Below are 14,960 nucleotides of genomic sequence, written 5' to 3' on the forward strand. Positions count from 1 at the left end.
TCTAAAAATGTGGTGAGATAGGCCCAATACTAATACACTTTTTGGTCTTTGAAGTCATACTTCAAAGGATAGTCTTTGTAGTGCACAACACACTACGAGTGTTGGAGACAGCATTGTGATAGGACAGACACAGCGCTACACAGTTGTCAGTATCAACTCTTCGCACCACTCTACCTCAGGAAGGCCCATCAGCCTGGTGATTGGCAATTGGTACATGCAAGGCACACTGCAGCTCCCTTTGTGTGACTGTCTAGAGTGAGTGCACAAACAGCCCAACTGTCATTCTAAACCAGACATGGATTCTACAGGCAGGCAGAGGCACACATCGGTAAAGAATGAAAATGTGGCATTTTCAAACACACAATTTAAAAAAATCTACTTCACAAAACAAATTTATTCTAATTTCAGGGAGCCCAAACTACAAATATCTATCTTTCACTATAAGGACATATGACCTTACCAGGTCGACATAGCAGTTCAAAACTGCATACACCGATACTGCAGTGGCAGGTCTGAGACATAGTTGTGGGGGGGCACAGTCAGTGCTGCAGGCCAACTTGTAACATTTCATTTACAGGCCCTGGCCTACACAACACACTTTACTAGGGACTTACTAGTAAATTAATTATGCCAATCATGGATAGCATTGGTAAAGTCCCAGAGTCCTAAAGCCAAAACAAAAACAGGTCAGGAAAAATAGGAGAAAGATGGCAAAAAGTTTGGGGATAACCCTGCAAAAAGGGCAAGGTCAAACACACTTTCTTCGTCACCTTCTGAAGAATATTAACTCTATCCCTGAAGCTCAGAAAATGGGCAATGATTGACATTGGTGTCACAGCAACCCTTATGATCAGGGCAAATGATCAGTGTCACTGCTTATTGGCAAATAGTACAGGTAGGCCTTTAAGTTTTAAAGCCTGAAGAATTAATTTTCCGAGGAATAGGTCCATAGAGGGTCCTCTTTCTAGAAATCCCTAAAAACCAAAAGCTGTTATGACCGGCCCTCTCTTCTTCTTTTTCCAGCTAGGCTTCCAACACTCTTGTGGTCCCCTGCAGTTCGATTATGGAGGCTTTAATTTCAGATGTATTCTCACCACTGCCTCTTCGGTTGCATTACTTCTTTCCAACATTTTCTACAGAAGAACTATAAGGGGTGTGGACGGGTAGCAAATGCACACCACTGGCATGCAAATGCAAGCCTTTATGTGCCCATTCATGTCCAACTGGGACCAGGAGCAAGAACTTCTGCTGTTTTTTCAATCATGCAGCTCATGTACTTTGCTAGTGAGTTACAATCACTTTGTAAATCACTGTACACTAATTGCCTGCACTCTATGGCACTAATGACACTCCCCACTACATGTAAACTATGCAGGACCAACATAGGACTTCAAGGCCTCGGCAGCAGTAGCAATGAGTCAGTGCTATCTACTCCTTAAGCTGATAGGGTTAACATAATATTGCTAAAGTGCAGGTCACTCCCAAAGCAAAGCGTTGAGATGTTTACCCTCGTTGAAGATAAAAACCTTAATGCCTTATTTCTCTCGTGACTAAATAAAAATTCGTCTCTGACATTGTTAGGTCTCTTCCCCAGGGGCACTCTATTACCAGGCTCGATAGGAAAGGCAGAAGAGGTGATGTATTAGCCATCATCTCCAAAATTAAGTATAAATGCACCTGCATGCCAATGAACATCACAGATAGCGAATGCCTCCTATTTGCCCTTGAACTATCACCAACCGTCACATTGTCAGGCTTTCTAATTTATCATTCCTCAGGATCAGCAACACAATTTATGCCTGAAATTGTGGCTGAAAGTAGTCAAAAGAAGGCTAACTTCACCTTGCTAGGTGACCACAAATGCACTTTAAGGACGACAAAGACATATTTGGAACCAGACTAGCACAAGAGCTCACAGCATTACAGTTAAAACTATTTGCCAGACCTGTGACGCATAGTCAGGGCCATTTATTGGACCTGATTCTTTCTAATATCACACAGCTAGATAATGAGGCCCTCTGTCTTGCACTGAAGGATGTGATATCTTTTATAAATAAAGTATAAAATATCATGAACCCTCCTAGAAGAAGCACATAACCTTGCCTAAACCCCCTTGAAGAAACAATAAGGACAGCCCAACTGTCCTCTTTTCCATCTCTAAATATAGATGACATTGGAATCATCTGACTCTGCATTAGACCCTGTCCCACCTTATGTCCTACTAAAACCTAGAAACATTATTCTACCAACTCTAATGAAGATCCTAACCAGGTCCCTGGCACTTAGCATTGTGCCTCCAGCATGGAAACACTCCATAATTAAACCTCTGCATAAGAAGTCGCATGCAGACTCTTTGTTGGTCGAGAATTGTGATTCTCCAAATGAAATGAAAAGAGAATCAGGATTTCATTAAAGACTCCGGAGGCTAACATTATGCATTATCACTTTTAATGCCACTCCACTGCAGCACCTTTAAAGAGCACTCCACATAACAATCTAGACTTAGAACTCCATAGTCCATAAATAAACCTTGCATAGAACACTCTTCCTCTTTGAATGCAGCCTCTACTCCATCCGCTTCCTCTTCTTTCTTCTTATCTTATCTTCCTCCTTTCCACCTTCTTTTTTCCTCTTCACAAAGACCCAAAGGAAAACATTAAACTGTCAATAAGATAATCTATTGGACATTCCACCACAGAACTTGTGCAAAAATTGCCCATTACAATATTTACTCACAAAACTGCAATCTCTCCTAAAATGTAACATACTTCCTGTATTTTCCCGTAATGCATCATCCCATTGTCCCCACCTTGATTACACTCTTCTAATAAAGGGTTGTGGAAGGAGGGATAATGTTAGCATTTCATTTGGAGAATCGCAATTTCATGTCAAGACCGGAGGCTATCATTATGCATGTTGAAAGCCCTTCAAAACCCCATTTGACACATGTGAAATTGGCCTGAAATAGTGTCTTGCAAAAGTACCTACATTTGACCAATCAGCCGCCTTTAAAATCTACTCCAAACGTCCACCTGGCATGTACAAATTACTGGCCATCGCACCCCTCAAAGAATGAACTTGTACTGACTTATGTCTATTCCTGCTTCCTGCTTCCTTCATCATATTCTTTACCCACCTTGCAATGGTATATGAACTCACAGCTTTAAGATGTTTCACATGCAAAATCAATAATTGTTTCTCACCTTGAGCCATGAATTCCTTCATCCTTTTCTCATGCTCCGACAAGCACTCAACCACACCCAATTTTGGAGAACCTGTAAACCTAGGATAAAAATTTGACGCCGACATGATCTTAGTTCTCCACCAAATCTCAAAATGAACTCCCTCTGGACCATACATCCTACTACTAGTTACCTGCAATGCTTTAACATCTGAACATCTCCTGCATGAAACCAAGCACAAAAGAGGTGCCAATTTCGCTGATATTTCATTATTATCTAAAAACCTATTAGCCGGCCACTCTACAAATTTCTTCAATATAAAGTTCACATCCCACAATACATCATAACGTGCCTTCGGATGTCTTTGCAATCTCATACATTTCATAATCCCACATATCAAGATATTCTTTCCTATGGATCTCCCATCTATTTGCTCATCACCTGTCACTACTGCAGACCTATAACAGTTCAGATTTCTGTAACTCAAACCTTCCTCAAATTTCTCCACTAAAACATTTACAACCTCTACCACAGGAGTTTCCATGGAATCCAAATTCCTCTCCATTCACCAACTAACCCAAATTCCCCATATCCTCCAGTAGCTTTGAAGCTCTGCTCGAAAGTCCTTCATATTTCTGTGTCTCCTGATACACTCCGAATAAGAAGTTTCATCACCCCACTCTGCACCAAATTAATTGAATCTAATAAGGAACCATACACGCTAGCTCCAGCACAGCTGGAGACCACACCTGGGAGACCCAACTCAACACTATCTGACATCTCTTCTCTCTCACTTTCAACACTACCCTCTGCAACATTGCAAAAGGAGGAAACGCAGACGCTCTCTTCCCCCTTCAAACCTGCACGAAAGCATCTACAGCACTCACTCCTGGATCCTGTAACCAACTGTAGTAAGTAGATATTTTATTTGTCAATCTGCTTGCAAACAAATCCACCTCCAGTGGACCCCAAACCTTGTTTATTCTCCAAAATATCTTCCAATTGAACTTCCAATCGCTGTAATCCCTTAAATGTCTTGAATTCCAGTCTGTTGAAATGTTCGTCTCTCCTGGCAAATACTATGCCCTCACAGAAATCTTCTGCTCTAAACAAAATTCCTAGAAATCCTTTGCCAAAATCCGCCAGACCATGTGACCTGCTCCCTCCTAGTCTGTTGATGTACGTCACGGAAGACACATTGTCCATCCTCATAAAAAGTGTCTGTCCCTGCAAATCTCTTTTGAAACAATTCAGAGCATACAATCCTGCTGTTAACTTTAGCCAAGTGAAATGCTTTACCCTCTCTTGTCTTGCATCCACATTTCCCCTGTTCCTGAAGATCCCAAACGAGCTCCCCAATCTCTTAGACTCGCATCCGTCTCCCTCCCATTCCATGCCTTCATAATGTGCAACCACCATAACATTCCTTTTTTTCTACAGATCTCATTGCCAACTTGTCCCCATACCACAGACCCTTCTTTAGTGCCTCCCCTTTCTTTCTCAGCAAAGCACAGTAATGTGGAGGACCTAGAAAAATAGCCTGGATAGAAGAAGACAACAATCCTATCACCCAAGCTTAATGCCTCCTTTTTACAAACTCCTTCTTTAACACTAGATGTAATTTTTTTTTAACTTCACATTTCTTTCCAGAAGCTGAAGAATCAACTTCTCTGTTTCTACTAAAAAATCTCAAGAATTCTAGTTCTCTGGTCAGCTTCAAAATAGATTTGTATTTATTTATTTATTTGTTTATTTTATTTTATTTAGATTTTTCCGTTTATTATAAATCCAAATGACTCAAACATCACAATCACATTCTTTAACTCCTCCTTCAGTTCCACCACACTCTGAGACATTATTAGCATGTTGTCTAAATAAACAATCATCCGTAGTCCTCTCTCCTGAAACTAAGCCATCCCTACTCTCATAACATTTGTAAAGCACCAAGGTGCTGAAGAGAGTCCAAAGGGGAGACAGTGAAATTGATTGACCTTTCCAACAGAACTGTAAATACCTCTGACTCTCTTTGTCCATAGGTATTGTAAAATAAGCATCCTTCAAGTCTAATATCACCATCACCAACCAATCATTCCTCATTTACAAATGTCTCAGACAATGGATACCCTCCTATTTGACATGTCTGTAAACTAAAAACATATTCAGCTCTCTCAGGTTGATCCCCAGTCTCAACCCTTCCCTTTCCTATTCACCAAAAAAATAGTACTTACGAAAAACTTTTATTTTTCTACGTGATGCCTTACTGCTCTTTTCTGTAACATTGAAACTAACTCTGCGTCCACTAATTTCTCAAATTCCTCACTCACAGTCAACTCTTGTGGTTCCTTCATTTAAAAATTGATTTTCTATTAACTCTATACCATACACTTCTACTGTCTATAGCACCCATGAATCCTGAGTTAACTTTCTCCAATCTTCCAAAAGCTCTCTCAACCGACCACCCACCCTTCCTTGGGAAAAAACAAAAGTAGTCTCTATACTCACGCTGTCATCGTGAAATTTGACCTCATCCTCTGAACGATCTTCCTCTACCAGCTCTTCCTCATCTTCCACGATTCGGGTAGAAGGAATCTTAACTTTGAAATCCTCTTCCTCTGTTCTTCATATAATATTGGGACCTCTGCATGCCTCGGCTAGCAGTCAGTCCTCTTTTACTAGTCCTTCCAGAAAAACAATTCCCAAACACCTTTCGCATATTCGATTGCACCTTATCCAAGGCAGTGGTAATCCCTTAGGATCTTCATTTGGCTCTTTATGACATTTGTCCCCCAGCTTAGGACTTATCTTCATTAGAATGGCTTTCCTTCTCTCTGATAGCAAACCCGCATTTGCATTTCCTAATAAAACTATAGCTCTCTGGCTCCAACCTCTGAGCAGTTCCATATCTGGCAGAGCCTCATTGACATGGGCCTCCTCCCCCATAGCCATAACCTCCTCCCCATATCCATAATCCTAGCTAGAAGTCCCAAGACATTCAATAGCTTATCTTGGCAGATCTTAAGCAACTTTTCTAGCCCTTCCTTGGATCTTTCCCAAGCCTGAATAAAAAGCGTATCAATTTTGGGTCAAATTTGGGTATCATGCATACCTTCTCTTCAATCACTGGTCTTGAGCTTTCTGCCTTTAACGCCCTTCTCACCTCTCTGTCTAATGGCTTCCTAATCCACTCTTTAATGAACCTTACCGCATGCTCCATGGGCCACCAATCCCCAGTTCTGGGGTGTTAAATGTTAAATGGTGACAACATTTCCCCACCTAAAGGTCCTCTTGAAATCTCTCATCATCAATTATATCATTCAAACCTTCAAACTCATCGTCCATCTCATCATTTTGCAGATCCAGAATGTACTCATCCCAGTCCTTTTCAACTGCTGGTACAGGGCTAACCAAAATTTTGTTAAATCCATCCTTTTATGTGCTGCTGGGAACACCCCTCCTTTGTGTGCCACTAAGGACACCCACTGTCTGTGTGCCTTCATAGACACCTCTCCTTTCAAAAGGAACTCAATCCCTCCTTCCTTTTTCCTGATAAAAATAAATCTGCCACATGCTTCATCTTTCTCATCCTTATACCTCCTACATCTACTACATTTTCATCCTCTTCAGATAAAAAATGCAATTCCTCACCAGACTCCAGATCTTTCCTTCCTGTCTTTCCCAATTTATTTGGAACATGATCTCTGTTTCTTTTTCATCTCCTGCTGAATGAGTCTCCTGATCAGCTCCTCATTCACATTTCCCTTATTTTATACTGCACTACAACCCTGCTCTGCATCCATTTCAAACCTACACACAACTCTTACTAAAGTACAATAAAACTTCTAAAACTCCTTGCAAAAGTGTAAATCTAAATGTCCTGTAAAGTTCCTCCTTCACTTGAACTGCTGGCCGACTAAACTTTTGACTGTTAACAATTGTAACTGTCATGTATATAGCGCAAACACGCTGCCACTTCTCTTAACTTCTCAATGAGATTTGGCCCAATCCAAGATGGCCTCTAAATCTCAAGAGTACTCCTCGCACAGCATCAGCTGCACCTTCGCTGGAGCTTGGGACGCTGCTCATTGGCATCTGATGCATCTCACAAGGATCCAAGAAATGCGCAAAGACTGACTCATGCCTAACAACCATTTACTTGTCAAGGTAAGAGCAAATCTCGCACTCGCGCTAATGTGCTACTGAGGAAATCCAACCTTACCTTTTCTCCTAAAACACTACAACTGCGAACCTGCTTGGCCCGCACCCACAGTGAAGCCCAACATAATTAAACTTGCTACACATCTGTAAATTATAAGTGTTACATCACCGTAAAGAATAACTATAATACTTAACATGCTTACCATTCAATCTAACATCAACAACAGTAATAAAACGATTCTATTTCATACACAACAAACCTTACATACTTGTTCCACAACAATTGCAACTCAGCGAAACATACTTATATAAAGGTACTTCTCTCAATAGGAGTAGCATTTAAAAGAGAAAGGGTGTTCTATGCAAGGCTTATTTATGGACCATGGAATCCTAAGTCTAGATTGTTATGTGGAGTGTTCTTTAAAGGTGAGGCCGTGGAGTGGCATTAAGAGTTATAATGCATAATCGTAGCCTCCACTCCAATTTATAGACCAATCTCTCTGGTTCCAAATGCCAGTAAACCTCTTGAAAACATAATAATAAACATTTCTGTAATTCTTGGGAGAATCATTCTATTCTTCATCCTACTCAAACCGGACCCCAGTAGACATCCTGTGATCAAAATGTCTGCCTTAAGGTTTTAACAGATTGGATCACATACAGCAGCCTCAAGCTCAACAGTAGTGAGGCAGAGGTGATGGTTCTTGACAACAAAAAATCTTGTTGGAGAGAATTGCCCTGGCCTGAATGTATTGGAGAGTGGCCAGTTCCGTCCTCAACAGTAAAAAGCCTTGGTATCCCACAAACCTCGTCCAGTAGCGCAAGAGACACACACAGTAGTCTCCTGAAATTGATGCCAATGCACCGATGCATTCAATTCAAGCAAGCTTTCAAACACATAACAGAACAACTCTCATGGTGCAGGACGTTAGTCCTAGAGCCCAATTTCAATGTCTCCATTTCTCAGTCATCAAAAGCATATCAGGCTGACCTCCCTCAATTAAGGCCAACCAGTTTACCTCTCATCACTTGGAAACTCTATCGCTATACACCCACTCACAGAGCACAACCTTCAGGCCGAGTCCACCTTGCCCAGGAGGTTATTGCCTCTACTGTTTCTGCGCCCTCACTGGAGAAGGAGAATACACCGTTAGTTGGTGAGGTACTGCCCATGTCTCTTTCAGGCCTCTCAGCGAAGAGCCACCACCATTTGTCAAAAACAGTGAATTACAGGGCGGTGGATTCTTCACCGTTGGTACAACCCATACTCTAATTATATAGCTCACAACCAAACCTCAAAAGAGCAGAGATCACCTATTCTCCTCTTAATCAGTGGCACAGTCAGCTGATTGTAGAAAAGAAATAAAATACTTTTTCAGAATTCTGAAAGGCGATCACGAAGCTGTGATGAGTCACAACTTATAGGTCATCTTGCCACCCATCTCCCCTTCCAGTTTGCGCTGATTCTCACTGGCCAATTTAGATAAGCTACAACATTAATAGTGATTCTTAAATAGCGGCAGCGGAACAAGTAAGTTGCATTTAGTAGGAAGGCAAACTGCAGTAATATTGGCAGCTAATCAAGAACTATGACAAATGTTGCAGTAATGATAAAGTGAAATATCGTCAGATTTTTCTCATAGTTATTATTAGAATAATTCGAAAACTAACTGTCTTAGTATCTTAGGTATTTACCAGCCGCAGAATTGGTCTGAATCATTTTATTTCATGTGAAAGATAATATAATTGTTTCAATGCAATGACTTTAAATGAAAATCACGTTTTTAAAACTTGTATAAAGTAGGATAAAATATAATGTGAAATCATAAGGTGTGAACATTTATGTTTATATATTAATGTTGTGTGCTATATATATCTGCCATGTGTATTTTTTTGTGCATCCACAAACATATATTAAATTAAAACTTACTAACAGTGACATGGCATAGCTCAAAACAGATACCTATATCAATGTATTTAATTTACAATAATAACGTTCAGCACAAAATGTTATTGTTAAGGTATTTATAACCAAATGCCAATTCAGATTAAATTCTTTAATAAACACTTAAGAGAGCACACTTTGTGACACTTAAATTTGCGTATGAACCTTTTAGGTCAGTTATTTGACGTGTTTCACCTTTCGTTTGCTTTCTCACATTGCCATAAGTCAAGCTAAACATATACTAACTTGCTGAAAAAATGTACTACGACTGAAGTGGCAGCAGCATGAAAAGAACACTGTAATGTCAGATTACATAGTCAGGACATAGCATGCATGATGACCAATGTGTGGTTTACAAGTTAAGACTTCATTACATCTCTCTGTTGTCAAAATAATACAATTTTGTGAGATTTTGTGGAATTAAAGTGGAGAAAAGATTTTGCAAAAGTAAATGTTTCATGAGGATTCGACAATCTATTTACCTTTCCTTCCCAAACCCTTCATCAGGTGGATCCTTTGTAATTTCATTTCAAATATTAGCTCCTTTGATTGTGGATTTACACAATAAATCATCCACAAACAGCAGTGGATTATTGATCAGTGAATCGGTCCTGCGTGTGAATATTTTTCTTGCAATTAATAATTGTGACAGCATCTCCAAGATATTCAATTTGATTGATTTGGTTTTGTAGTCTAGCAAAACTACTGAACAATCCACTAAGAATGGATTTCTGATCAGCAACTGCTAAACTAATCTCAATGTCAAACTTAAGCCATTCCTTAACCTCAAAATATTTTTTTCAATAGCATGTCTAGGTCTGAAGAGCACATCTCAATTCTTAGCATAATGGGTGACGAACTACCAGAAGAAGGAGAGAGAGATACGTTTCAAATATTTAAAAAGTTTCTTTTTCTACATTTCTAGTTCAGATTTTTTCTTTGTGTGAGGAGAATGTGTATTCATAATAATACACTGTGTAGTACGCGTAAAGCATTACTGTATATAACTTATTCACTGGGCAGAAGATCATTGCGATATGCACCTCCTTTAAGTTTTTTCGTATGTTTATCTGCAGGTAGGATTTCGCGAAGTGGAATTTGCTCCTATCGCCGGGGAAATATGGTTTGGTTAACCGAATACGGCAATGAAGCATAAATAAGGCATGTGCTACAAGCAGTTATGGAACTGAAATCCTCAATTCATCCCTCTTAAATTAATTTGGTAATCATTTCATATTTCTGCATTATATTTTAGGCTAAAACAATTCAAATGATTGTGGGAAATTAGAATAAAGAATTGCATTACAGATTTGTTCCTTGCCACTTCAAATGTAATACAAAACCCAAGTCAGTGATAATAGCTATTCACTCTTGAGGATGCTTCAAAAAAATAATTTCAGCACTTGCAAATCCTGTTTCTTTCCGTGCCTCGGCTTGCCGAAGGGTAAACAATAAACAGACATTTTGAAAACATCTTGTTTCAGACAATGTTTATGCAGTTTATACTCACTAAACTTTTTAGTTGACTAGAGGGATCAATGTGTTTCCTGACATTTGAGCTTGCTGTAAACTCTATGACTTCTGCAAGTCTTCCTTTGGAATAAGGACCCTCGTTAGCTCAAACATAATAGCCTATTAACATTTATTTGCAATTGTGTGTAGGAGTATGTGGGAAAAAAACTGCACCCTTATTTATTTGTTTGCTGCATGTCAGCCTGGACAACCTCCATGCAATAATTACATTTTTAAGAGTTTTAACAGTCTTATAAACTAATTATTGTTTTTTTAAAGGAAGACATTTCAGTAACTGTACGCAGAGATCTGTGTTAACTTACTTATTAGCTAAAAAACTGTCTGTATAATTTGTAGTGACTGTGTAATATTAATTGGACATATTTTTGAGATGTTTAGGTTATATTCTCTTTTGTGCAATCGAAAACATGAAGAAGCCTTGATAAACACTAACAAAATAATGTTTGTTAACCAAAACGCTGAGTTGTCATGCCCAGAAGCAACTGTACCGTGCCCATGCAATGAATTAATGACGCCTTGTACGTCGGTCTGCCGAGGTATCTTCTAAACAAACTGCAGGTTGTCCAGTATGCCGCTGTCAGACTCATCTTCAACATCCCCACGAGATGCAGCGCCAGGCAGCAGATGCGGTCACTCCACTCGCTGCCTGTGCGTGAATGAGTTCAAAGCACTTACTCTGATCCACCGTGCTTTACATGCCAGTGGCCCCATCTATTTACAGACGTGTTTCCGCTTCTATTCTTCAGTCATATCTCTCTGATCGGCATCTCAGAGGTTGGCCTGCATTCCCCGCTTCCGGCTCACTCTTGCTCTTAAAGCTGCCTCTATGTGGAATCTGCTTCCCCTAGATCTGCGCAGCATTCATGCCTTTGGCCTATTTAAGAAAAAGCTGAAGGCATATCTGTTTGTATAAGATCTCTCCCCCGCCCCCGTCGAGGTCGTGTCGGGACACTCCTAGGAGTAGCCGCGCGTGTTACAAGACTTCATAACATAACATAACATGTGATGTCTCACGAATATTGTGTAATGTCAATAGGCAGTGTTTTGGACAGTTTTTGTAAAGTTGTGCATTAGTGAAGTGTTTAGAATATTAAAATGCTCATGGGTATAGTAGAAGTGTGGAAAAGCACACAATAATGGGGTTTTAGTTTTGTTTTGTGGAATAGGACTATTCAAATAAAACTAGTAATACATTTTTGTACCAGATCAGCGCAAAATAGTGCTTATTATATATATTTTAAAGGAGCTGATCATGAGATCAACTTATATTATAAGTATAGAGTCACTCATGTCTGACCTTAGCAATGAGAGGCAAAGAGAAAAATAAAAGAGCAACCCCTTGGCAACTGTGTACAATACATTACCAGGCAGGTAATCGCCAATTTAGGAAAATGGATAGCAAGTGGCACAGGAATTCCAGAAGCATAGAATGGAAAATTAGTGATAGCCAAATGGACAACTGAGGCCAACTTTTGGGGCCAGACAACGAGCACGACAAAATGTGTGGATAACCCCAATTTCAAACAGCCTCCAGTGATGCATATCATGTGTTGGTCACAGCACCTAGGACTGTTTCCAAACCCCTCTGTGGCTACCCACTGTGCAGCCAACTCACATTATCAAAAGACTTTTGCTTAGCAGCAGGACTATCTAATAATGCAGTCATTTATCACTGGGTAATTTTACACATTGTGAAATCGTGTTGCTTTTTTATAAATGTGAACAGTTGGCTACTATACCGAGAATCAAGGACGCTCTCTGTTGTACATAAACATGATCCTCAGCTTCTCCAGTGATGGACATTGTTAGAGACTTACCAGAGACGGTATAGCAAATCAGTTTACCCTATTGACTGCCTCTAGATGTCTCTTTTCAGTTTTAAATAGCCGCTCAAATATGTCCATTTCAGACACAAATTGATTTTAGCTATAGATGCTCATTGATAAAATCTGTGAATTTAAAGTAACCTGGTGTGTCTCCACCCAGCTATGTTTCATACATTCAAACTGTCTTCAATTCTCATTTCTTGACAGTGTTGTCATGCATGACCATGTATGCAAAAATCCCCACCTGCATTCTAGAATCAAAGCCCTTGGAAAAAGAGATTTAAACATAAACATGACTAACACTTGGTGCTGTAATTGGGGCTCTGAACAAACGCTAACAACTCAATATGAATAACATGAATATTCTGCAATGTATATATTTCAGAAAAAAGAAAAGAAAATTTCCAGATTCCCATAAAAATCATTTGAACACCTTAAACCCTCTTGTTCAATAAAATTGGGCAGTACCATATTTATCTGGAAGTCATCAACACTCTGATCATAGAGGTTGCGATACTTCATCATCCTCTCTATTTTTTATTGCAGAGTTGGACCTTTGTTCCTTATTAATAACCATTTAACAACATTTTGTGATTTATTTCCCTTTTCCGTGGACATTTCATCTCAGGCATCAGAGATCACAGTTCTATAGCAACAACTTCAAATAGTTACATGAGTATGCATGTACCATTCTGTCTATATTGCTTTTATCCTTATTAACATGCAAGGTGAGAGTTAAAGGTACGACCATTGACTCCCCCCAAATTCTAATACTTTGCATAGCTTTGGTGGGGAACCAGAAGTTCATGTTTATTCACAAATGTGGTCTAACTAGTTTGCCATTTTCATTGATTTCCGTTTTTCCACCCAAGCTTCACATTTTACCTTATATTCTCTACTTCTCTTTCGTTTATTGTCCAAGACATCACTGAAGGTTAGTGATGAGGTGTTGCCAATAGAACCTTACATATCTGCTGGTTCCCGCACAACTGTGTAATCACCTCTCACATCCTTTACTGGTGAATTGATGAAATGTTAAAAGCAATTGATGCATCTACCCCACCTAGCCAAACATCTCCAGTTTGAGTATCTGCATTCATAATACAAACTGTACAATGCACAAGGAAAATACAGAGGTCCGATCACCCACAGTCCTACTCTTAAACAAAGGTGCCATGTAACCTGTATATTCAGCTTCACACATACTCAATACATATTACACTTCCAGGCTTTTTCTGACTGGCACTGTAGAGATAAAAGCCCACTCCCGCACACAAATAACCATGAGAGCTTTTTTGCGAATCATCGCATTTTGCTTTTCCATGAACACAACCAATTCATTGTATCATCAAGTTACTTATATACCAGTGTATGCATATATTTATGCATATATTTATGTTTTTCTGAAAACATGGGATAGAAATAGATATGGCCCAAAAGAGCAGGATCTTTCTTTTATCATCTGAGAATGAGTGGGCAAAATTTGAGAAGTGTTGAGAGAGAGGATTATGGGGTCAGAGCAGCTATGGTGAAGTCCTAGAGTAGAAGACATTGGGGATGATTTTTATACACTGGGTAGGAACTATGTCACAGTGCAGTCAAAACAATGCTAAGTATGTGTAGGGACTTTAGCTGGATTTTCTGAGGCAGTACGTCTTATTATAGCTGGTTTTAATCTTTATATTTTACGGCAACCTCAGTTTGGGCAGCGAGATGAACAGAGCACATGAAGAGAAGAAAACAACATATTGCTTGCTCGAAGAATTCCCTTCGGCCTTTTAATGGAATCTAGAAACTTGATGTTGAAGCTGCTAAAAGGCCCAAGGAAACTGGACTTTTAATACAAAGAGAGAAGGATTTCATTTCTGACAATGATTCATGGTTGCTGTGGCACTTGTCTCTTAAACCTGGGTGTGTTTCGGTCCTAGGGACTGGGCTATCTTAGGCAGTGACTGCCCGGCGTACATTGGGTAATATATGACGCGGCCAGCCCTGTTGGGTTGTAGGCTTACCGCTGTGTACCAGTCCGATTTTTGAGTACTCCCGGTCTTGGGGGTGAAATAAAAAAAAAGACTTGACTTTAAACCTGGGTGTGTAACACCAAAAATATAGATATCTTTGTCCATGTGAATGATAATGAGCTGCAACTTTGCCTTAAGATGTGGAACAGATGTACGTTGTTACAGGCCTTTTCCGTGACCCCAAAGGGTACATTTGCTTAGGTTGTCTGACCTTATTTTAATTAATCAATGATTTGTTTATGCTATGGTGGATAAGATACCCGGCCATTTAATGCATTGCTCTGTAAGAGTTTCCAGG

At 39.6% G+C, this 14,960-nt stretch overlaps 1 protein-coding gene across 1 annotated transcript in view; it reads right to left on the reverse strand.

Moving 5' to 3' along the window:
• NEGR1 (neuronal growth regulator 1) overlaps window positions 1-14,960 on the reverse strand; it is a 1,973,203-nt gene that overhangs the window by 308,219 nt on the left and 1,650,024 nt on the right. The window lies entirely within an intron of this gene.

This window comes from Lissotriton vulgaris, chromosome 1_1, assembly GCF_964263255.1.
Source record: "Lissotriton vulgaris chromosome 1_1, aLisVul1.2, whole genome shotgun sequence".
Taxonomy (NCBI): Eukaryota; Metazoa; Chordata; class Amphibia; order Caudata; family Salamandridae; genus Lissotriton; species Lissotriton vulgaris.